A 20,838-nucleotide genomic window follows, 5' to 3' on the forward strand; every position below is an offset into this window, starting at 1 on the left:
TTCTACAGAAGAAAGAAAACTGTTTTTCTTTCAAGGAATCCTCAGGTTAAGCCTTGTCTACTGTTGCCAATCTATGTAAAAGGGACAAGAGAGAAACAGAGAAGACCTCTCTGTTACACAAGTAATCCATGTCTTGTCAAAACCAACAACATTCCTTGAATATCACTTGTGGTGTGTTTACACTGGTCAGAAACTTGCAGCCACCCTGCTGCTTGTTCACTCTCTTCTCCAGTGGGATGGGGAAGAAAATCACATGACTGAAAGTGAGAAACAACTCACAGGTTGAGATAAAGACAGTGTAATTAATGAAAGAAAGAGAGGAGAAAAGTGATAAAAGCCAATTGTCCATCATGGCACACAAGCAAGACCAATGGCCAGGTGGTGTCTGAGCAATGAGTACTTTGGACAAGCTACATCCACAGCTTCTTAAGCAGAGCAAACATTAGATGGTACGGAGCACCCCTTTGGTCAGGTTGGGTCAGGTGTTCTGGCTTCTGGTCCCCCCTTCCCAAACCCTTGCCCACTTCCTGCCTGCTCACTGAAGGGTTAGAAAAACAAATTTGGTCAGACAAAGACTTGTTCTTGTGTAAGCACTGTTCAGCAATAGCTAAATTATTTGTATGTCATCAACTCTTATTCACAAGTCCAAAACACACCAACATATGGGCTGCTATGAAATAAGCTAACTCCAGTCCAGCCAGCCAGAGAAGTCACTACATCAGCTACCTAGGAATACTGTGTTTAAAGAGAGAGCACATAAACCAGCAAAGAAATAAAACACTCATCAAACCCAGGAAAATCTGCCCCAAATCCTTACCCCCAAAGATAGGTTGCAGTATTTTCAGGAGGCATGGCCATTGACTCAGTAGTATATTCTATTAATGGTAGAAATGAAGAGCTTAAGGCAGTGGTTTGCTCCATATCATTTGGTGTGGGTTTAAAATAGTAATGTCAGCAAAAAGTCTGTCTTCCAGCAGTTTAAAGTGAAGACGAAGTACTGGTAGATTGCTCTAGGTGGGTAATTTCTGATTAAGGCCTAGGATGTGGATTTGCTTTAGTTTCTAAGGTTAAGAAAACAGGAATTTAATTGGAGTGATAAACAAAAGTTATTATTAAGCTGATCAGAAGAACATTTTCTTTCAAAAGCTATAGTATGTGTTCTCTTCCATCCCTGTTTTTGCCAACAAATTTGTTCTCTTTAGGTCTTGATGCTGTATCCATTCTCTGAGATTTCTGAATTAGTGTCAAAAGCCAAAATGGTGATAGAGTACCACTTCATTGAGATCATCAATCTCCACAAAAGTGGAGCAGAGATGCCCTCTAACCCTTCATACCTGTCTGTTTTGGTGTATTTTCACTTCTGCATGCTCTTTTATGAGTTACTTTGTCCTAAGTCCCTGAAATGTTGGTTCTGTGGACAATCCACCCATGTATTGTGAAGGCACTGAGTTACTTGCCACAGCATGACTGTGGTCTATCCAGCTGTGCAAATTCTTGGTAACAAAAATGTCTGACCCTGAAGAACAATCTCAAGGCAAAGCTTTCCTCTTATGATGGCAACTAACTGGAACTTAAGTTTTCTTTTTATTGCTACAATTATTTCTGGTGTAAGAAAAATTTCAGTCACATACAGATATGTACAACCCTGCTTACATAATTGTTTCAGAAAGTGGAGAGGAAAAGACGTGGGAGAGAGCAAGAGAGTCAGAGAGAAGGAGACAGAAAGCATGAGAGAGGCAGGCAGCTCCTCAGAGGCTCTCAACAATTCATCCTGAACAAGTAAATGACTCTGGTGTGCAGAGCAGCTGAACAACTCAAAGTAGAAAGCATAAAAATCAATATGCCTTCCCCAAGCTATTATAAGCGCTGTAGTAATCTCCCTCTATGTAGCAAACAGGAACCACATTTTTCAATAAGAAACCCGTAGTACCAAACAAACACATTCCCTTATTTCAGTGCTTGGAAAAATCTCTTTTAACTTTTGTGATATGTCTAGCTAAACTCCTGGCTCTTGGAATAAGAAGATGAGTTACTACATTCTCCAGATGAACTCACCTTTTTCACTTGGTATTGTCTTGGCGATATATTTTACAATTTCTATTGTCTCTGTCAGCCTCATTCCAGAGGTCTATGTCTTTAAAGTCTTTCAAGTGACACTAATAATTGCAGTTTTTCTCCTCCAAGTGTCATCTATACTGCTTACAGTCTACTCCTAATTAAATGATTTTCATCACTGAAACCTAAAGCTAATATTATAAATGGGATTTGATTAGTTCTTCAGTCTTCCTGAATTTTTGCAATCTGTAACTTTACCTGATTATAACTTATACAGTTTCTGAGAGGCCCTAATGTTATCCAGGAGGACAGAAAACACTTTGAAAGAATACCTAAAAATGTGTTCCTCAGAACTACCAAATTATAAATAGTACAGAACCATCTCAATTGTGATTTCATAAAGAAAATAAGGTTGCAAAATATTGAGAAAGGGTTTTGCAATACATTCACTATATTGCTGACAAATTTTTGTCTACACTTTTCCTAACACAAAAATTTTCTTCACAGGAAGTGTTGCAAAGCATTGGAATAGGATGACCAGGGAAGTGCTTCAGTTACAATCCCTGGAGGTATTTGAAGGAGGTATAGATATGGCAACTAATTTTTTAATGCTTATCACAAGGTAATTGCAACTCAACTAGAAAAGGCTGTTTGCAGTGGAGTGGCTGCTCTAAGTTGGCCCTCCTTTGAAGGAGGGATTGAAGTTCATGACCTTTGGAAGTGCTATCCAAAATTATTATTTGTTTTTTATAGGAGCAGCACATCCCTGACATATATGGCACCCACGAGTCAAATTTGAAGGTCTTGCTCCAAAACACAAGAGTTCTGAAGTTTTTCAAAGTATTTATGTCTTTGTGCCATGAACAAACGATTATCTGTGGGGTTTTGCCCTTAAAAGACTCTATCTAAACAAATAAATATGTATTGTTTAAAAACAAAAACCAGAAAACAAAACATTATAATTTCAGTTGTTCTCAGCATGAAAATTTCAGCTCAAATTCTCACAGGCTGGGAGAATTACAAGCAGCTTAATAAGGGTGCCTGTAAAGAGAAAGTGATAACTTAAGTGATAAATAACAAGTCTACACCTCTATTTTGAACACAGTATTTTAAAGAAAAAAGTTTTTCCAAATCAAAAGAAAAACAAATAGCTGTCCTCCCCTTCCAACCAATAAGATAATAAGAACATGTAACATTATATTTTAAATTCTTTCTTCCACATCCTGTGCAGGTTATCAACTGAGTCCTGCATTATTTCCAGTAGCTTAGGTTGAAATTAATGATTGTGTAATTTTGCTGTGCTTGAATGCCCTGAGGTCATAGCTGTTCATGTGGTAGAAGCTGTGATGAACAAGTTATATTTTTATTTTCCTGTGTGTCAATGTTCTATGTGCATTTTTCATGGCTGAAGAGGGTTCTGCAATGAGTCCAGAGTGTAAAACCCGGCTCTGCCAGGTTTCCCATCCAGCCTAGAGGAGAGGCCCATCAATCATATCTGAGAGCATTAAGTGTCAATAGCTAATAGCTTTTATACTGGTAGTATCCTAAGAGTTATACTTCAAAATAAATGCCAAGAGCTTTTCAATCACTTTTATTTTGGGAATTGGTCTGTGTTTATAATCAGCATGCACCATGACCTTCATTTAAAATGCTCTGACATCCTGCAGGAATGTACTGATTGATGATTGATTCAGGTGAAATGCAAATCCTCCCCCAAAATCCAGGTTTAGATAAATTAACTGTGTTTTCATGGGAAAGACAGACTTAGACCTGCAGGCCAAGATCAGTACGCCATTCTGCTATACACTCAGATTTTCTCTAAATCATAGGGTGTAGATATGGTCACATGCATTACAGGGGTTTTAAGGAACCTGTAGATCCTGGCTGTATTCATGTTCTACACATTTTTTTCTACAGCTTTTCTCTGGTTAAACTTTAGCTTTTTATTCCAGCAATCCTGGATCTATAATCCACAAAACCAGAAAACTGAAGCTATTCTTTTATACGTCCTAGTGCCACTGATCCACAAAGTACAGAGGCATGAATGGCATCTTTATAATGAAGAAATTTTATCCTTGTGGGCTTTAAAGGGATTTCATCCCTTGCTTTGGTGGCCTAACATTTGTTTCTTAATGTTACTTGAGCTAGGTTAATATCACTTAGCTAGGGATTTGGTTATTAGTATACATGAGTGGAATAAAAATTTTTTGCCATACCTTAGGCATCCATATCAAAGAATAAATCCAATGACTGTTCTCTTAAGCTGTAATTCTTGTTATTCTTTACTCTTGCTGAAGTAAATGATGATGAAATCACTGCGAAAAGACATGAGAAGATCCCTGCCTGTAAAATCAAGTTTCCTGGGGCAATATTATTGCTTATAGGTCCTCAGCATGTAAGTTTCTTGTATTTATGCAATGATGTTGTGTACATTTAGATTCTAGGGGTCGGTGTCACAGGTTCTTGAGATATTGAGTGCTTTTACTGACATCAGATGCAAAACATTAAAATAGATTTCCATTCAGTCAAAGTTCAGCCTCATCACAAGGTAGCTTGACACTTTTTGGGTAATGGGGTTTGAAGGTAGTGAAGGTCAATCTGGTAGAGAGCAGAAATGGCTTGTTTGAGGAAGATAAGCAGCGCTATTTGTAAGACAGTCAATTGAAATGTTAGGAAAGGGGAGGTCAATGAAGGTTCAATGAGACTCGAAGTTTTGCCTCTTCTTCAGTATGTGAGAGATGTGCACATTTACAGTTGTTGGCCCAGTTGCACACAGATGGCAATTAAGAATTTTTTTTTTATTTTTCAGAATGTGTAGTCCTTTAGTGAACAGCTTGGACATCATTGTGCTTATACAGGCAACATTGAAAAGTTTGGGGTTCTCAGAAAATGATGGTGTGCTTAAAAATAATAGTGTTTTAGAACTCCATGTTATACATTCGAGCTGTAATCCAGCCTGTAGTCTGATGGGAGGCTGTGATGTCAGTCACGTTAATTGGGTCCTGGGACCTGCTTGCTTACTTTTAAGTCCAAGTGGGTTAAAGTCAGTCACTAAAAGGCAAAGGCCATGAATATCTCTTCCATATATTTCAGTTATTTATCTCTGCTTGGCTTCTAAAGCAGATCTGTGTTTCCCTGACATCTGATTAAGCTTCTTAACTTGCAAACTATGTCCTGCAAGAGCTGGCCATTTATCTATAGACAATTCCAGTGTGGCCAAATGCAGATGCTGATATTTGGTTTGGAGATGTGAGCACATTCAATGGCTAGTAGTGTCAACGTGCAGTCACGGATAATAGCTCTGTTGTCATGTAAATCAAGGGTTGCCAAATGCCCTGCTTTGGTCTGTGTGAGTTGGATGTCAGAAAGATATGGAAAATATCTTAGCAAAGGTTCTTTAGACTTGATGAGAAGTGATTTTAGACATTTATTACAAATACTTTCATCCAGGGTCCCTGCTTAGCTATTATGTTTAGTTTTGTTCCTGGTGTAAAGCAGGAAGCCCATAGGTAATGTCTTTAAATAAGGTTTTTGAAAAATACTTCTGCTGCCAGAAATGAAGGTTTAGGGATACATTAGCTCCTGTCAACCCATCTCAAAATTTGCAAAATAAATATCCTTGTTCCAGGGCAGTAAGGTTTAACAGTATGAACAATATGTTTCACATTTGGAAGCATATACTTGCTTTATATGTGCCTTTACCATACAGTAAATATATATGAAGCTACTATATATAATTGCAGAAATAATCTGTAAAAGTTGTCTGTACAAGCCAAAAGGAATTCAAGTATGAATATTGATTGCTGTGTTTTGTTTACTAGTGCATAGTGTCAGCAATTAGTTTAATACTCCTGATGTTTAGCCTTTCTCTGTCATGGGATTCTTGACTCATACAGTAAAAACCTGCCAGTTCAAGATCTATGAGCTCCATTTGGGACCAGAATGCTGGATAATGATATTTGTTCTTAGTGCTTGTCGCTGTTTGTGAGCCTGCTTGAGCAATTTCTCCGGGAATACAAATTATATTGGCTGTGCAGTTTGCCAGCAGCATCCTGTGCATGGTAATGATATGCAAAAAAGTTAGCAGAAGCACAAACCAAAGATGTATATGGCCCGTGTTATATGACTCCTGTTTGCAAAACCCATTCTCTGTATCAGGGCACTAGCAGTCCTGTGTGTACCAATCATGGCATGCATTTGCTAGCCTTCTCTGTGCAGTGCAAAACACACTACTTTATTCACAAAAAAAAATTCTTTTGGGTAAAACAGTGTTTTCTTCAAGAAAAACTTAACAGACTTTGTGTACAAATACATAACTACATAGAATCCCATATAGTAACACACTGTCAAATGACTGGTGGGAGGACAATGATTTCTTGGTGATATTAACAAAGAGAAGAACCAGTACCTAAAAACAATAAAAAGGAAAAATTTAAACATTGTTGGTTTGTGAGATTTAGTGACACTACATGATGGTAATGGAATAGTCATTCTAATGATGGATATATACAGCAACAAGCCAAGGGCTCTGTGGGCAGGTGGTGATTCCAGCTACTTCCCGCTCTTTCTTACCTTATGTTATGCCATCTTTCACAGAAGTGTTAAAAAACTGCTGCTGAACAGCCTCAAGAAGACTACAAAGGATAGCAAGGTTCCTATAGGTTTAGACAACAGTCAAAAACATGACAGGATATTGCAACTTTAGTAATTAATATCTTCTTCCCTTAAAAGATTAATTGAATTCCATTACCCCTGTTCACAGCCACAAATGCTGACTGTTTAGCTCAGCCCCACTTTTTAGATCTTTACTAATGGCATTTTATGTAGCTGGTTTAGACAATTGGCAGAGGTTAACTTTAAGTGATACAATCTTTGCAGTTAATAAGGGTGATCAAAGTGTTTTCATCTGCAGTTGGGTCTATGAGGTTCATTAGGAGAAATATTTTTCTAGTTAGATGCTATAGCTTTGGATAAGAATTTGGCTATAGTTTATGTTCTCACTCCATTAACAGATTTATCCTGTGACTGTGTGCTGTGCCCATGTTTTGTTCCACCTGGTACAGAAAATTGCAAGAATCAAGGGACTGGTGCTGAAAATTATTAGAGACTGGAAATATTTCTGCATGAGGAAATTTAAAAGTTTGGCACTCCCCCTTAAGAAAATAAATGAGTATAGAAAGCAATAAATTAAAAGGTGCATTGCTACTCCTCGTGGGGAATTCCCATTATCTCACCAGCTTAGCCCACCACGCTGTTGGCTATGGAGGTTAGAGTCTATAAAGGTGATTACAACCAGCATTTCTATGAATTAAAGTAGTGCATGTATGGATTTCCAGTATAATTTCCAGGGAAACTGCCTGGTTTTATCCCTGGGTACTTACATACTCTTTCACTGTAAGGTGTGTGTATAGCTAATGTGCATAATAATAATGGTTTGCATGTACAATTTTATACTTGTGTACCGACTGTACTGAATCAGAACTGCCATCAGCTGGACTCATACAGACCTGAATCTGATATAATCAGGCAGTGGTAATTTTTGCCTATATATTTTGCAACATTCAATTTATTACCTTGTACAAAGGAAAGAGTTGTAAGGTTCTGCTATTCACACAGAAATGTAATGCAGTCTTTTCATTGCTTCCTGAACCCTGCTTTTCATGCTTTTCCCTAGTATTCTTTCCCTTACATTGATCAAACTTGGAGTGCACTGATGTTTCCTGTTTGCCTTAATCATCTTTTTTAGCTCAGTGCAAAAGGCTTCAGTGGAGATCTTTGCAACTAGTGGTTGATAAAAGGGTTGATAAAACATACCTGGGAACTGTGACATGCAGGCCAGGTGGTAAATCTCCATGCAAGAATAAATTTCATATTATGCTTTGTGGCAGTACAAAATGGGCTGGAGGCAAGTGGCCTCAAAACATATATAATTTTAGATAGAATATGTTTGAGAATAATAGTTACATTCAATTAATCATAGAGACTTTTCCAAGTCTTTTTCTACCTTAAATTTTCTATTGAACATTTTCAGAAAGAATTACGGTGCTATCAAATACATTAAATAATTGTTAAATGAAATGTGATCAGATCTTCCTGTAACACATTTCAGCTGCCCATATAGATCCAACTTACCTGTTCCCAAACAGCTGAATAATCTTGCTGTGTTACTGTCTTCTCTACTTATTATCTGAGTCACTAAGCCTAAAGTTTTCCCAGTGTCTGAAGGGACATTTGCTATGATACCTGTATAGAGTCTGGAACCACCTCAGGGGGAAGGCAGGGAAGCACAAGAGGCTGGACATAGGCTGTCAGAAGACAAAGGAGCCCTAGCCAGCTTTCAGCTGCTCCTGTTGAGTCCCTCCAGAATTAAGCAGCATATGAGCCAGCTCCTGACAGTGTGGATGAGTGAAATTCAACCCCCAGATTAACAAAATGATAAATACATACAACCCTCAGTGCTCATTTTTCATATTTTTCAGTCTGTAAGTGAAACATTTCTTTTGATATTGGGGGAAAAAAAAGTGAAGGAGGCTACCATGTCTGTTTTAAAAAGAAAAATATTTACTAACTAGTTTGGAAACAAAAAATATAGTAAATGTTAAGTTGAAGTTCTGTTTCTCTTTTCAGATGAGATGCTTAAGACTATTTCTTTCCTTTGTTGCTTCCTCTCTTGGAATCTCCTGCCTTTTTCTCATTTTCCTCTTCTGCTCTTCAATTTTTCTTGTCTCCTTCTCTCATCTTTCCATGAATCATGTTCTTTCAGGGATTAGGGTCAGTTTTTTCTGTCTCTGAGACATTGCTTTTTTAGGTATAATGCAGGTTTGGAGCCTACAGCTGTTCTTCATTCTCTTTTTAACTCAGCCATATTAATCTTCAGTCTCCGACTCAAACATGCCTAGGGACAGTAAAAAATTCTAGAAGAAACAAACTTTTAAATGACAAACCCAAACAAATTTGCATTAGTTGCAAACAACTTGTGCCCCAGAATAAAAAACCAGACAACTAAGAAAGGAAATACTGATAACAAACTAGTTAATCAAACTGAACAAGAAAGGGAAAAATACCTGGAAATAATGATGAGTTTTTGAATAGCTTTGATCCCTCTGTCTCCATCTGCAGCTTGCAACATAAACAGTCTTCATGTTTATAAACATGATGCATCAAAGGCAAAACTCTCACCTAGATGAATTGACTTGCTTTTTCAGTGCTCCAAAATGCCAAGATACTCTCTCCTCCACACAGGTCACAACACCTGTGGACCTCATAAGGTTTTAAAAATTTCTGTAAAATTTTGTGGTGTCTAGATGTTTGATTTTTTTTTAAGCTTTTCCTTGGGATTAAAGCAGCTGTTTGACAGTTTTTGTTTCTTTTCGAATTTACTGGACTGTATTTAAAAAGCTAAGTGAAAAGATTTAAAGGTGTTCTTAATCACATTTTTTAATACTCCAAGAAAAGACATCAATGGTTTTGAAACATTTTACATTATAGAATACTGTACTATTTACAGCAAACTCAAGCCTTACAACAGAAATATATGAGAAAAAAAGTACATTTAATATTTTTATGAAAATAAGCTGAACTCAGAGATCCTGACAGGAATTTCAAATATAGGATAATAACAGAACTGATATTTATTAATTCATTCCATATTTAAACATAAATATTGTGTAAGAAGCCATTTATTTTAGGCACTTACCAGCCTGGGATATTAATATGGATGACTGAATCTGCATAAATGTTAACCCTGTCTGGGTTATACTGCCTCAGTAGCCTACAGATTACCTTTGGTTGCCTTACCAAGCAGCAGAGCATCTCTTAACACCACATATTTTGTTTCCCTGGTGGAAGCATAGACAAAATGAACAGTTCTAAGGTCTGGGTTGAACCTGAAAATTTTGGATCTGGAACTTTAGTTCTGATTGTCATGGAGACCGTGGGTAAATCAGTCATAATTAGTTGAGCTCTCTCCAAACCCTGCAGAGCAACAGGATAGCTGCAGGAAAAGCTTCTGTTTCGAAGAAAGAAATAAAATAATCTCTAAAAGAGGAAAAATTTTTAGTAACATGATTTGAATTTTATTTTTTAATACAATTTGCTCATACAATCAGTTTGGAAGCAATATGTCTAATTTAAAACAAAGACCAATAACCTGTTATCTTAGGCATTCAGTTTAAGGTACAATGACTGCTATTAGTGACTTGCAAGCTAAATGAATAAACAGAATAAGGGAGGCTGAAAGGACCCAAGTGTTCTGAGTTTTATTGATGGGGAGTATGCAGACATTGAAGTATTTGCCTAAGGACATATTAGGAAAGGATGATTGTTAGTTTAATGAATGCTTTTGCTTTTGTGTAACTCAGTCTCTTTATGTTTCAGTCTGCTTTGATCAGTTGATATCAACATTACTTTTTAAGACATTTGAAAATAGCTCATACAGGAAATTTTCTGAGAACATCAGGCAGGTCTGATGGAGGAACACAAAAGTCCTACCTTATGTCAGAGTCCACATTGCTAAGAATAACCTCTTGAGCTTCTTTCCTTTTACCTTGAACCATTGCAATTACTACTGTGATACCTGGGAAGATGAGTGGATTTTGTATTTGTGCATTTTGGCTCCTGGTCTATCTAAACAATAACTCTTAACAGATATTTCCTGCAGAACTTGGGCTGTTAAGCCTGGGGAAAGGGAGACTGAGGGGAGACCTCACTGCAGCTACAACTTTCTCAGGAGCAGAAGAAGAGCAGTACCCACTGATCTCTCCTCTTTGGTGCCCAGTGACAGGACCTGAGGAAATAGCCTGAAGTTGTGTCAGAGGGGTGGGTTGGATTTCAGGAACAGTTTCTTCAGCTAGAGGGTGGTTTGGCACTGGAGCAGACTCCCCAGGGAAGTGGTTACAGCACCAGCCTGCCAGAATTCAAGAAGTGTCTGGACAATGATCTTGAGCACATGGTGCAGGACAGAGAACAGACTCAATGATTCTGATGGGTCTCTTCCAACTCAGCATACTCTGTGATTCTGTAATTTTGTGTTCAAGAAGAACTGAGATTAAGTCCTCAGGTATTTCTTTCACATTCTTTTGGCACTGGAGAATGTGGCAGGGAAAAGAAGCCAGACCTGCAGCAGCCAGGGCTAAGGCAGAGGTGGTTACTTTGAGGTTTGGCTTCATGGGGTGTGAACACACCATGGGGGCATATATTACACTGTCCCAGCAAGGAGCTCATGAATTTACCTTCTCCCTGGGAACCAGTGCCTACCTCTCACTCCCTTCATGCTGCCTCATGCTGCCCATAAAATATGATTTGTGTTTCTTTTACAGATTCAACTAAAGCTGATCTTTTCTTCTCATCACCTCTTCTCCATTACTGCAACACTTGAAAAGTGGCTTTTGAAGGGAAAAAAAAATGGGCTTAATTTTCAAATAGCCAGTTGTTCACACATGGCAAATATTCAGGGATTCAGATGCTGTGCATGTGCAGCTGTGATCTGTTGCAGAATGATAACTGCACAAAACTCATGTACAAATATATGTCATCTTACAAAAGATTCTGTTGACTGTCAGCTGCAAATGACTTTTTCCAGCTTTACAACTTTCCATCCATACTTTTGAAATCTTGTGATTTGACAGGACTGCAATGGCCAGGTATGTCAGGTGCTCAGGGATAGTGAGTAGTGATTTGAAGAATGCTAGACTCATGGAGGAGGCAGATGTAGACAGTCCTATCCTAACCAGGAGCCTACTTGACCCATGAGTCTTTTGTACTATCCATACACATTTTTACATAGAAAAATTTTCCTTGAAATGTGGTGTTTCTTGACAGGAAATAAGAAAAAGCAAACCAGAAGGGTCGTCAGTGATCACAAGAAATTAATTGTAGCTGATGTAGAATAAGCTGTTTTTTACTCCTGAAGGAAAATTCAGAATTTCTGAAATGTTCCTTTCCCATCTGTGTGAGTAGAAAAAAATAGTAGTTCAAAATGCTTCTTAAAATATCCTCATCTTCTCTACACATTACACAAAGAGATATGTCTGCAGAAAGGAATTGCAGTTATCTGCTTTATCATAGTTTGTGGGAAGAGAGATGCAGTGAAGGGACTTCATGTTTTCAGTGGATTTCAGGACACCAAGAAGCCAATAAATTTGGGCTTTTTTTGGGGCTAGAGTCAGCTATTTCCACAGAGACAGTAATTCTACAAACCCAAAATAATTTTTCCAGCCTACTGTAGAAGTTATTTGAAGAGCTTATATCTGCCAGCTGGAAATATTCAGACTTTAGTAGATCATGGGAATATATTTTTGTTTTGCACCAGAAATATCTACTTTTGGAAATGCCTCACTAACAGGAATTTGTGAAGGAAATGCCTTAGTAACAGGAATTTGTGAATAGTTTGGCTATATTGAAACTGATTTCTGCAGTCAAACAGAGGAAGAAGATTTTTCCAGGAGTTGTCCAAACCTTAAAAATTCGCTTCCGTTTTAGAAGCAAAAGCATAGCAGAGAACTGCAAAGAAGAAACATCTCAAAAAGGCTTCCCAGACCTCTAACAGCCTCAGGCAGTTCAAGACCAGCAGCTTGTGAAGTTGTCTTATTAGTCAGTGGCAAATGATGACATTTCTGCTCTAGGTCTAGTGTCAAACTGTCAGCAGGCTGACATCTTAACTTCAAGACAAAAATAAAGGTAAAAAAAATCATTCTAACTTTTTCCTGTAGATTTTACAGACTTACAGGTTACAGAACTGATTAGCGACAAAATGAAGTAAAAAACTACAAAACCCCAGTATTCAATCAATTTGATAGAAAATCAACTTGATAACAAAACAGTTGGGAGGCATAATTTTAAATGAGAGGTTTTTGTAAGGCTATCAGAGGTTTTTGTAAGGCTTTACCTGTGTAAGAAAAATGTACAGTAAAGAAGACAGATGTAAATGTTTTCTGCATTTCAGTTTGTAATATAAGTGTTTTTGACTAAGACTGCTGATGAGAAAGCAAAGCAGAGGCTGATCTACATTTGGAGATAATTAACAGACATAAATATCAGAAATGGAGAGCAATTGTCTAGACTGACAACAGTGATATAATAAGCACAGTTTATTGAATTTGACAGATAAAAGTGAAACCTGGGTTGCAATAGCAGTCACTGAGGCAAGGCTGTGAAAGAGAATGGCTTTTGTTTATTTGTTTGGGCTTTTTTGGTGGAACTGGAGGTTCTCAGGAAATCAGAGACCCATTTCCATCTCTTTAGCAAATTTGCTTGGAAAAGGACCAAATTTTGTCAGGATATAGTTTCCTCTCTGTGTCGAGCTTTTGTACTAATCTCTTCACCACAAAAGCAATGTTTTGCAATGCATGCCCCCAAAGAACCCCCAAACCCCCTTTTCTTTTTCCTACTGTATTTATTTTTCTTGAAACACAAGTAATAATAAGCATTGTGCCAAATGTTTTTGAGAAAGTTCTAGAAGTGTCATTGTTTGGTCTGTGAAAATTAGCTTTTAATGCCAAGGCAGAGTAAGAAATAATTACCTCCTCTTGTCTTTTATATAATTCCTTGTAGTTTTAGACTCACAAATTTCAGACTTTCTCTTCTGAATTGTAGCAGGTGGATCTTTTTTATCTGTCACACTGAATGACTTATTGTTCAGAAAATTTTACTGTTTTGAACAGAACAGACTGAATCAAGGACATGCACAACATAGAGGTGCATTATGATCTAATAAATATTCAGAAATATTTAAATAGTACACATAAGGGTCTTGTTGAAAGTCTATCAAGACTAAATCTTAATTTGATCAAAATATCCTCTTTTGCAATATAAAGAGGAAAATGGCTCGTACCAGTAGTACTGATTCCAATCTCATTTGTAATTGTTAGGTTGATCTAAAATGCCATTAATTTTCCATATTTATGCTAATAAAACAGAGCAGAAGTGAGATCAGAACTAGCCCCAGCTGGTGCTCAGTACCTCCTAGCAATAGCATTTTGATCCTTAAGTGCATTTGTAACTTTCACATTATTCTTTCTCTACAAAAGGAATATTTGTCTGTTTATCTTTATTCATGAATAGATTACTCCTCTCCCCCACCTTACAGAAACACAGTGGGGGAAAAACAAAACCTACCACAGAATTGCAGAGCCATGGAACAGACCATGTCTCACCTGTTTTTGAATATCTGCAGAGAGGGATACTCTGCAATGTCTCTTGAAAACCTTTGTCAGTGCTCCTTATGTTCAGACAGAGCTTTCTGTATTTCAGTTTGTCCTTTTGTCCTGCTGCTGGAAACTGGAAAGAACCTGATCCCATCCTTCTTGCACCTTCCCTTCAGGTAGGTGTGCACATGGATTTGATCCCAAGCCCATCTCATCTCCAGGCTGAACAGTTCCTGCTCTCTCAGCTGCTCCTGATATAAAACATGGTCCAGTGCCATAATCATCTTAGTGGCCTTTATCTTCAGGCCTCTTATGAACTTACAAAATATCAATACTTGAATTCTTTAACCATTGAGTTCAGCTGTCCTCTAAGATAAAACAATGTTTTTTTTTGATATATTTGATAAACTGGCAGAAAAAATAGTGATAATTTTGGATATGTTTTACAGTGATGAAGTCTAACATGCTGAGAAAATAACATTGTTTCTTAAATATTCCATCCAGCACAACAGAAGGAATCTCAGAGGGGTATGTCAAATTTTTCTTTTTCTTTTTCTTTTTCTTTTTCTTTTTCTTTTTCTTTTTCTTTTTCTTTTTCTTTTTCTTTTTCTTTTTCTTTTTCTTTTTCTTTTTCTTTTTCTTTTTCTTTTTCTATTTTCTTTTTCTTTTTCTTTTTCTTTTTCTTTCTTTTTCTTTTTCTTTTTCTTTCTTTTTTTTCTTTTCTTTTGTTCTCTTCTTCTTCCTATTATTATTCTATTACTCCCGTTACTTTGCACCATGGCAAATGTTGTTGTTGTTGTTATTATTATTATTATTTCCATTATTTCCATGATTTTTACCATAGATATGGCAAATTATTATTAATTATTATTTTTATTATCATCATCATCATCATCATCATCATTATCATTATCATCATCATCATCATCATCATCATCATCTTATTACTCCCATTACTCTTCAGTATGAATCAGCATTACAAAATAGAGAGACATTTTTGAGTATCTGTATCCAGGTGGTGCTGTGGGAAAAATGAGGAATGTGAAAGGGTAGGTTTCTCAGTAGAGGGAAGGATTGAAAAGATTTCTTATACACTTAGTCTGAGCCCAGGTGTAGTATGGACTTATGTGCAGTAAGAGCCCAGGTTCTAAATGACAACCTGCTCTAAAGTCTGCTGCTTTTCTTACAGTGCTGACTAGCTATTTATCCTCATCCCCTCAACAGAGGGAATAGGGAAGTCTACTCAGTGTCCATTGACACCCAAAACTGGGAAATAAACTCTCCAGCCAATTTACTAGATCAAAAAGTCAATATTACTTTATTAGCAGTGTTAGATGCGTGGGCAATTCTCCTCATGCATGCCCAGTATCCTAAAAAAACAGGTCATATTCCTGAAATTAATAAATATTTATCATATTTCTTGAATATATATATATTTGCTAATTATTTCCATGGATTTGTTTGGATATGGTTCTAGATCTTATAAATAATTTTTTCTCCTTGAAAATAGTTCAAACATGCCATCAGGTCGTATTTTAATTTTCTTATCATTCTTTTTTCTGACACACAATCCTTGTTCTCAAAACGAGGCTATCTGCTGGTACATATTAATCACTAACATAAATGAATAAGGAAATTTGCTGGCACCAGACCTATTAATCACAGATGTAGGGTGTTAGCACAAGGCCACTTTAAACCCTGGTGTTTGTACTAAGCACTGTAGGGTACAGAACTAAGCATTAACCATGAATACAGGGATCATACACTATTGCACTAAAATTAGAAGAGTTTTCCATTTCCCCCCACTTCTGCATAGACTTCTTACATAAATATAATTTTTTCAATGACTCCATCATCAGATGCTGGTTTAAGTAGTAGACCATGCTACTTCTCAGGACTGAATTGACATCAAATACTATAAAGGCATATTGAGGAAAGGAGAAGCCAAGGATAGACTCTTCTGTTGTATTTTCTTTGGTAATAGACATGTTGCAGTTACCATTCTCTTCCACTCTGATATCTTCCACCAGCACTGAAGTTACCTGTTCTGAAAAGTGCATGGCCAGCGTATGAGCAGCAGTGTGGTTACTATGAATTCTTTCAATGAGAAGAGCTGAGAATAAAAAAAAAGCTTTATATACACTAAATATTTCTTCCTAAATGTGTCACATTGTTGTAAAACATCATTGGATTTTAAAAACACTCTAATCACCTTAAACACAAATACCATATGAAGTTGTGATATTAACTGTCTCTTTATATAAATGTCAAACTGGATTTCCATTAGCAAATTGAAACTTGATTGTAGAGGTAGTGAACAATCTGTCTCTCTGACTTATAAATAAAAGAGAGTAATTAATTCTTGGTTTCTATAGGAATCATTATGGAAGAAATCGCTTTAAAATTAGCAAAATGTAAACTAAAAGTTGTTGTATAAATACATAAGTGGCATATTATTATTGTTAAAGGAATACATTAATAAATCTAACAAATTCACAAGGGAGATGTGAAAGGATGACATGTTACCATTTCTTTCTGCAATGATCATTAGGAAAGATGATTGTCTTTCACACTTCAGAGAAAGGATACCAATTCAGAAGCCAATTTAAATTATAAACCAAATCTCTGTCCTATCTTTCAGTGTAAAGTAGTCAAAACACTCACTGATTAAGGACTTAAGGGTTATGAAGTAGAATTCTGGAAGGAGAAAATCATATTAGAAATACATTGCTAAACAACAGGTTTCTTTTGCAACCCATTAACAAAACAGAAAATTAAAAAAAATGTCCAGCCTGAGACTACAAAGAAAAAGCAGTCTCCACATGAAAAGAAAACAATGCACAGTACACAACAGGGGATTCAGAAATGTTCAGTATTACCTACGCGTGCCATCCCTAAAGGAATGGGCACTCCTTGGTTTAGAGCTTCTGGCCCAATTTGTAGAGGTTTACTTTCTTTACAAAGCCTTAAGTTACTTGCTTTTAAAAGTGAAGAACATGTTTAAAGCGAAGAAAAAAACTGTTGCATGTGGAAAGGCTGAACCAAAAATACTTTTACCACATATTAAGATAGCACCAGAAGGATGGGTAGTTGTCAGTGAGTCCAAGGATCTTTTTTTTTACTTTCTGCAGTTATTCTTAAAAACCTCTGTTCTCCTTAGCCATTCCTTGTGCTCTTTCCATAGACCTCACTGGTAGAGAAAGACAGAGGGGAAGGACAGCTTTTAGGTCTAGTGTCCTAGTAAGAGTTTAGTGTTTCATAAAACCCAAAAAGAACCATATAAACAATGGTCAGTGTCTATTGGAAGCCTTGTAGCAAGGGACTGTCCCTTTCTTTTGAAAGTACTTTGTGTTGTATTTTTATTGAAGAATTTAAATTAAACTTTGTCTTTAAAAGTACATGAAAACTTCACTTGACATCATTCAATCCTATGGCTTTTGAGGCTGTTAATTCAGGCAAGTGTACTGCATTAGCTTCAGGCATTAAAAAAAATAAAATTAAGAGGGTATGTTTTGGCTGTTTGGTTGGGTTTTTTCTTAAGGTGTTTGCTTGTCTGTTTGTTTGTTTGCTTGTTTGTTTGTTTTGGTTTTGTAGGTTTTTTTCCTCCTTGTATTTTGCCTTTTATATAGCAGTTAGAGGCTGAGGGCTACAACAAGGCTTCTCTGAACTTTAAATGTTCGCCAGTAACGGCTCATTATCACAAATGGCGGATAAGAACATGTTCCAATTTTCTCACTCAGGATTTTCTGTTTTATTCTATTATTTATTTATGGAAATCAGTCAACTTTAGAACAACCTCAGAGTGTTGTGAAGACATTTAGGTTTTATGTTATTTGGTAAAATTAATATTGGGTTACCTGTTTCTAGAGAAAAAACGCAGTTGTAGGAGAAAGTGCTTTGTTTGTTCAATATTGCTAGTCTGAAATTTAGTCAAAGTTCAAGATTTAGGCTATAATTCTGGGCCAGTATTTCTGTCTTGTATAACATACTGGTTTGTTTTTTCATTAGTGAGTTGCTGCTTTCTCTGGTGTCCTGAGCAGCAGATGTCTCATTAGCACCTGAGCTATGCCAGCTTCTGTGGAAGGCTACAAACTGATTAAACACATGCTCCATTTTTATCTCTTTATGAGTCATTACTTAAAGGTTTTATCACCAGATTGCCACACTTAATTATATGTAGCCATAATTAAATATGAATATCTGCAGATCTGGATTGTTATTTTTGCTATAAGTTCAATAAAATAATTTCCTCTTTGCTAATTAAATGCTATAGAGCAGGAGAGAAATAAAAAGGGAAAGAAGAACCAAGCCAGAATTATGAAGTATATTTAAAATATCTATCAATTATCCTTGCGTACTACTTAGAAAAGGCACTTTTCTAAACAAGGGTGAAATCATGTGATAAAGATATAAGGCAAAAAGCATTGTTTTGATATTTAAAACTGTCATCTGTTATCCACCAGATACAATCATTCAGAAATCCCTCCAGTCCTTACAAAATTCACAGACTGAGTTCTTTTGGAACATGGTTTTGGGTACATAAAGAAGAAGTCTTTGGGAACTGTCAGGAGGTATTTATCAACTATAAACAGTGCCTAACAAATGTCTTTATCTTCTGTGATAAAATGACTCAGTGGATGGCTAGAAAGCAATTTACCTTGACTTCTGCAAGACTTTTGGTGCTGTCTTCCCCGATATTCTCATACTCAAGCTGAGATGCTGTGGTTTGGCTGAGTAGAAAACTCACTGAATAGAAAATTCACTGAGAAAAAAGTAAATTATTTGCGTTAGAGGTTTAATTGGTCATACTGAACCTGGCTGTGTGTGACAGATGGAGTACCAGAATGTGGGGACTGTCCTGGGACCTGTTAATTCCATGGCTTAATCAGGGACATGGGGGAAGAAAGGGAATGTTGGTTCATAAAGTTTTCAAATGAGACAGAACTGGGGACAGTCAGTGCATCCAAGGATGGGACTGCCATCCAGGGATATGTGTGTGGTTTGCATGACAGGGGTCAGCAGGAATCAAGGATATGCGCAAGACTTGTGCACCAAAGGCACTCGTGCAATTTAGATGGAGGAAATCCTTGAAGCTGTATAGGCTGGGAAAGAGTTTTCCTGAAAATGTCCTTGATTTGTGGCTCATGAACCAGGTCTTGGTTCACAGTGAGCTAGCTGGTAGCCACCAGTGTGCACAGGCAAGGAAGAAAGATCCTGGGCTGTGTTACCAGGATCGTGGCAATAGGTGAAGAGAGCTGCCTCTGCTCAGCACTCACCAGACAGCACAGAGATACTGAGTGCAGTTTATGCCCTCCTGAAACAAGGTGTACATGATAAACTGGATTGTGTTGAGCAGAGAGCTACAAAAATGGACATCAGCAGGAGCACGTCACCTGTGAGGAGAAGGAACTGGAGTTCCCTCAGTCAGGAGAGGGCTCCTGGCAGCGGCCCTGCACACAGTGCCTTGGAAGAGCTTGCTGTGAAGCCTGTGAAGATGGAGGGAGGACAAGAGAAAAAAGACATACAGTGAAACAGAAGACATTCACATTGTGTATCAGGAAAAAATATGTTCACTATGAATACAGCTGAGTTGCAGCACAGCTTGTCCAGGGAGTTTGTAGACCTTCCATTCTTGTAGGTTTTCAAGACAGGACTGGATAAAGTCCCGAATAACCTTGTCTGATCCTATAGCTGACCCTTTTAGAAGCAAGAAATTGGGCTAGAGTCTTCCTGAAGTTCCTTTCAACATGAACTTTAGTAGGATCCGAATCTTCCACTATTTTGGAACCTGATGGGATCTGTACTGATACAAGATTTTGCCCATAGATAGATATGAAACTATTTTTTGCCTTAAAAATGTTAGTCACAGTGGTCTGTGAGGTAAAAATAAGAAATTCAGGTTAGATTTTGGGGTATGAAAAATTATTCCATTTAAATGAGTTGACTTAGGTATATTATGGACACATAATGATTCTTAACTGTATTAAAGAATTGTTTCTTTAAAGTGTTATGAAGAAAGGAAGGCATATAAAGGTTGTTTCCAGTTTTCATAAGTTCCACAGGTAAATATTTTACTTAAAAACAATTTTTGAATTTTTAAGGTAAGACCACATTATATTGTTGAGTTTATTTAATGGAAATCATTGAGAAAGCAAGAGTGGTGCTACTCTTTTACAAATGCTTATAGGCTCAGAAGGTACAACGTGAGCTGAGTGTTACACAGGTCATTAAATGTACCCTGCTGTCTCTTCTAGCGGGCCTGACTACTGAGTAGTTCCCAAACATAGTGATAGCGTTGCTATTTTTTAAAAATCAGGCTCTTTTTCTAGCTGGTAGTACCTCTTTTGGTAGTATAAAATGCCTATTGTAAGTAATTTGTTGAGTGTGCCCTTATTCCTTATTTTTTATGTAGGCCAAGGTCTGAGAAACTTTCTCTCTGAGTTTCAGACCAACTTCTGCTCCTTAAAGCTGAAGTAAGATTATAGATAAAACAGCTTCTTCTTTTTCAAATTCTACTCCTAGTCCATGAAAGCTGTCATTCTAATCACAGTGCATTCCTTTTCCCATCTCCTCTTGTTATGTGGGTTAAAATAAATCATCAGTCTCAGAATTGTGTATTAGCTTTGAATTGCCTCATTAT

Source organism: Fringilla coelebs (genome assembly GCF_963513975.1).
Source record: "Fringilla coelebs genome assembly, chromosome: 6".
Classification (NCBI taxonomy): Eukaryota; Metazoa; Chordata; class Aves; order Passeriformes; family Fringillidae; genus Fringilla; species Fringilla coelebs.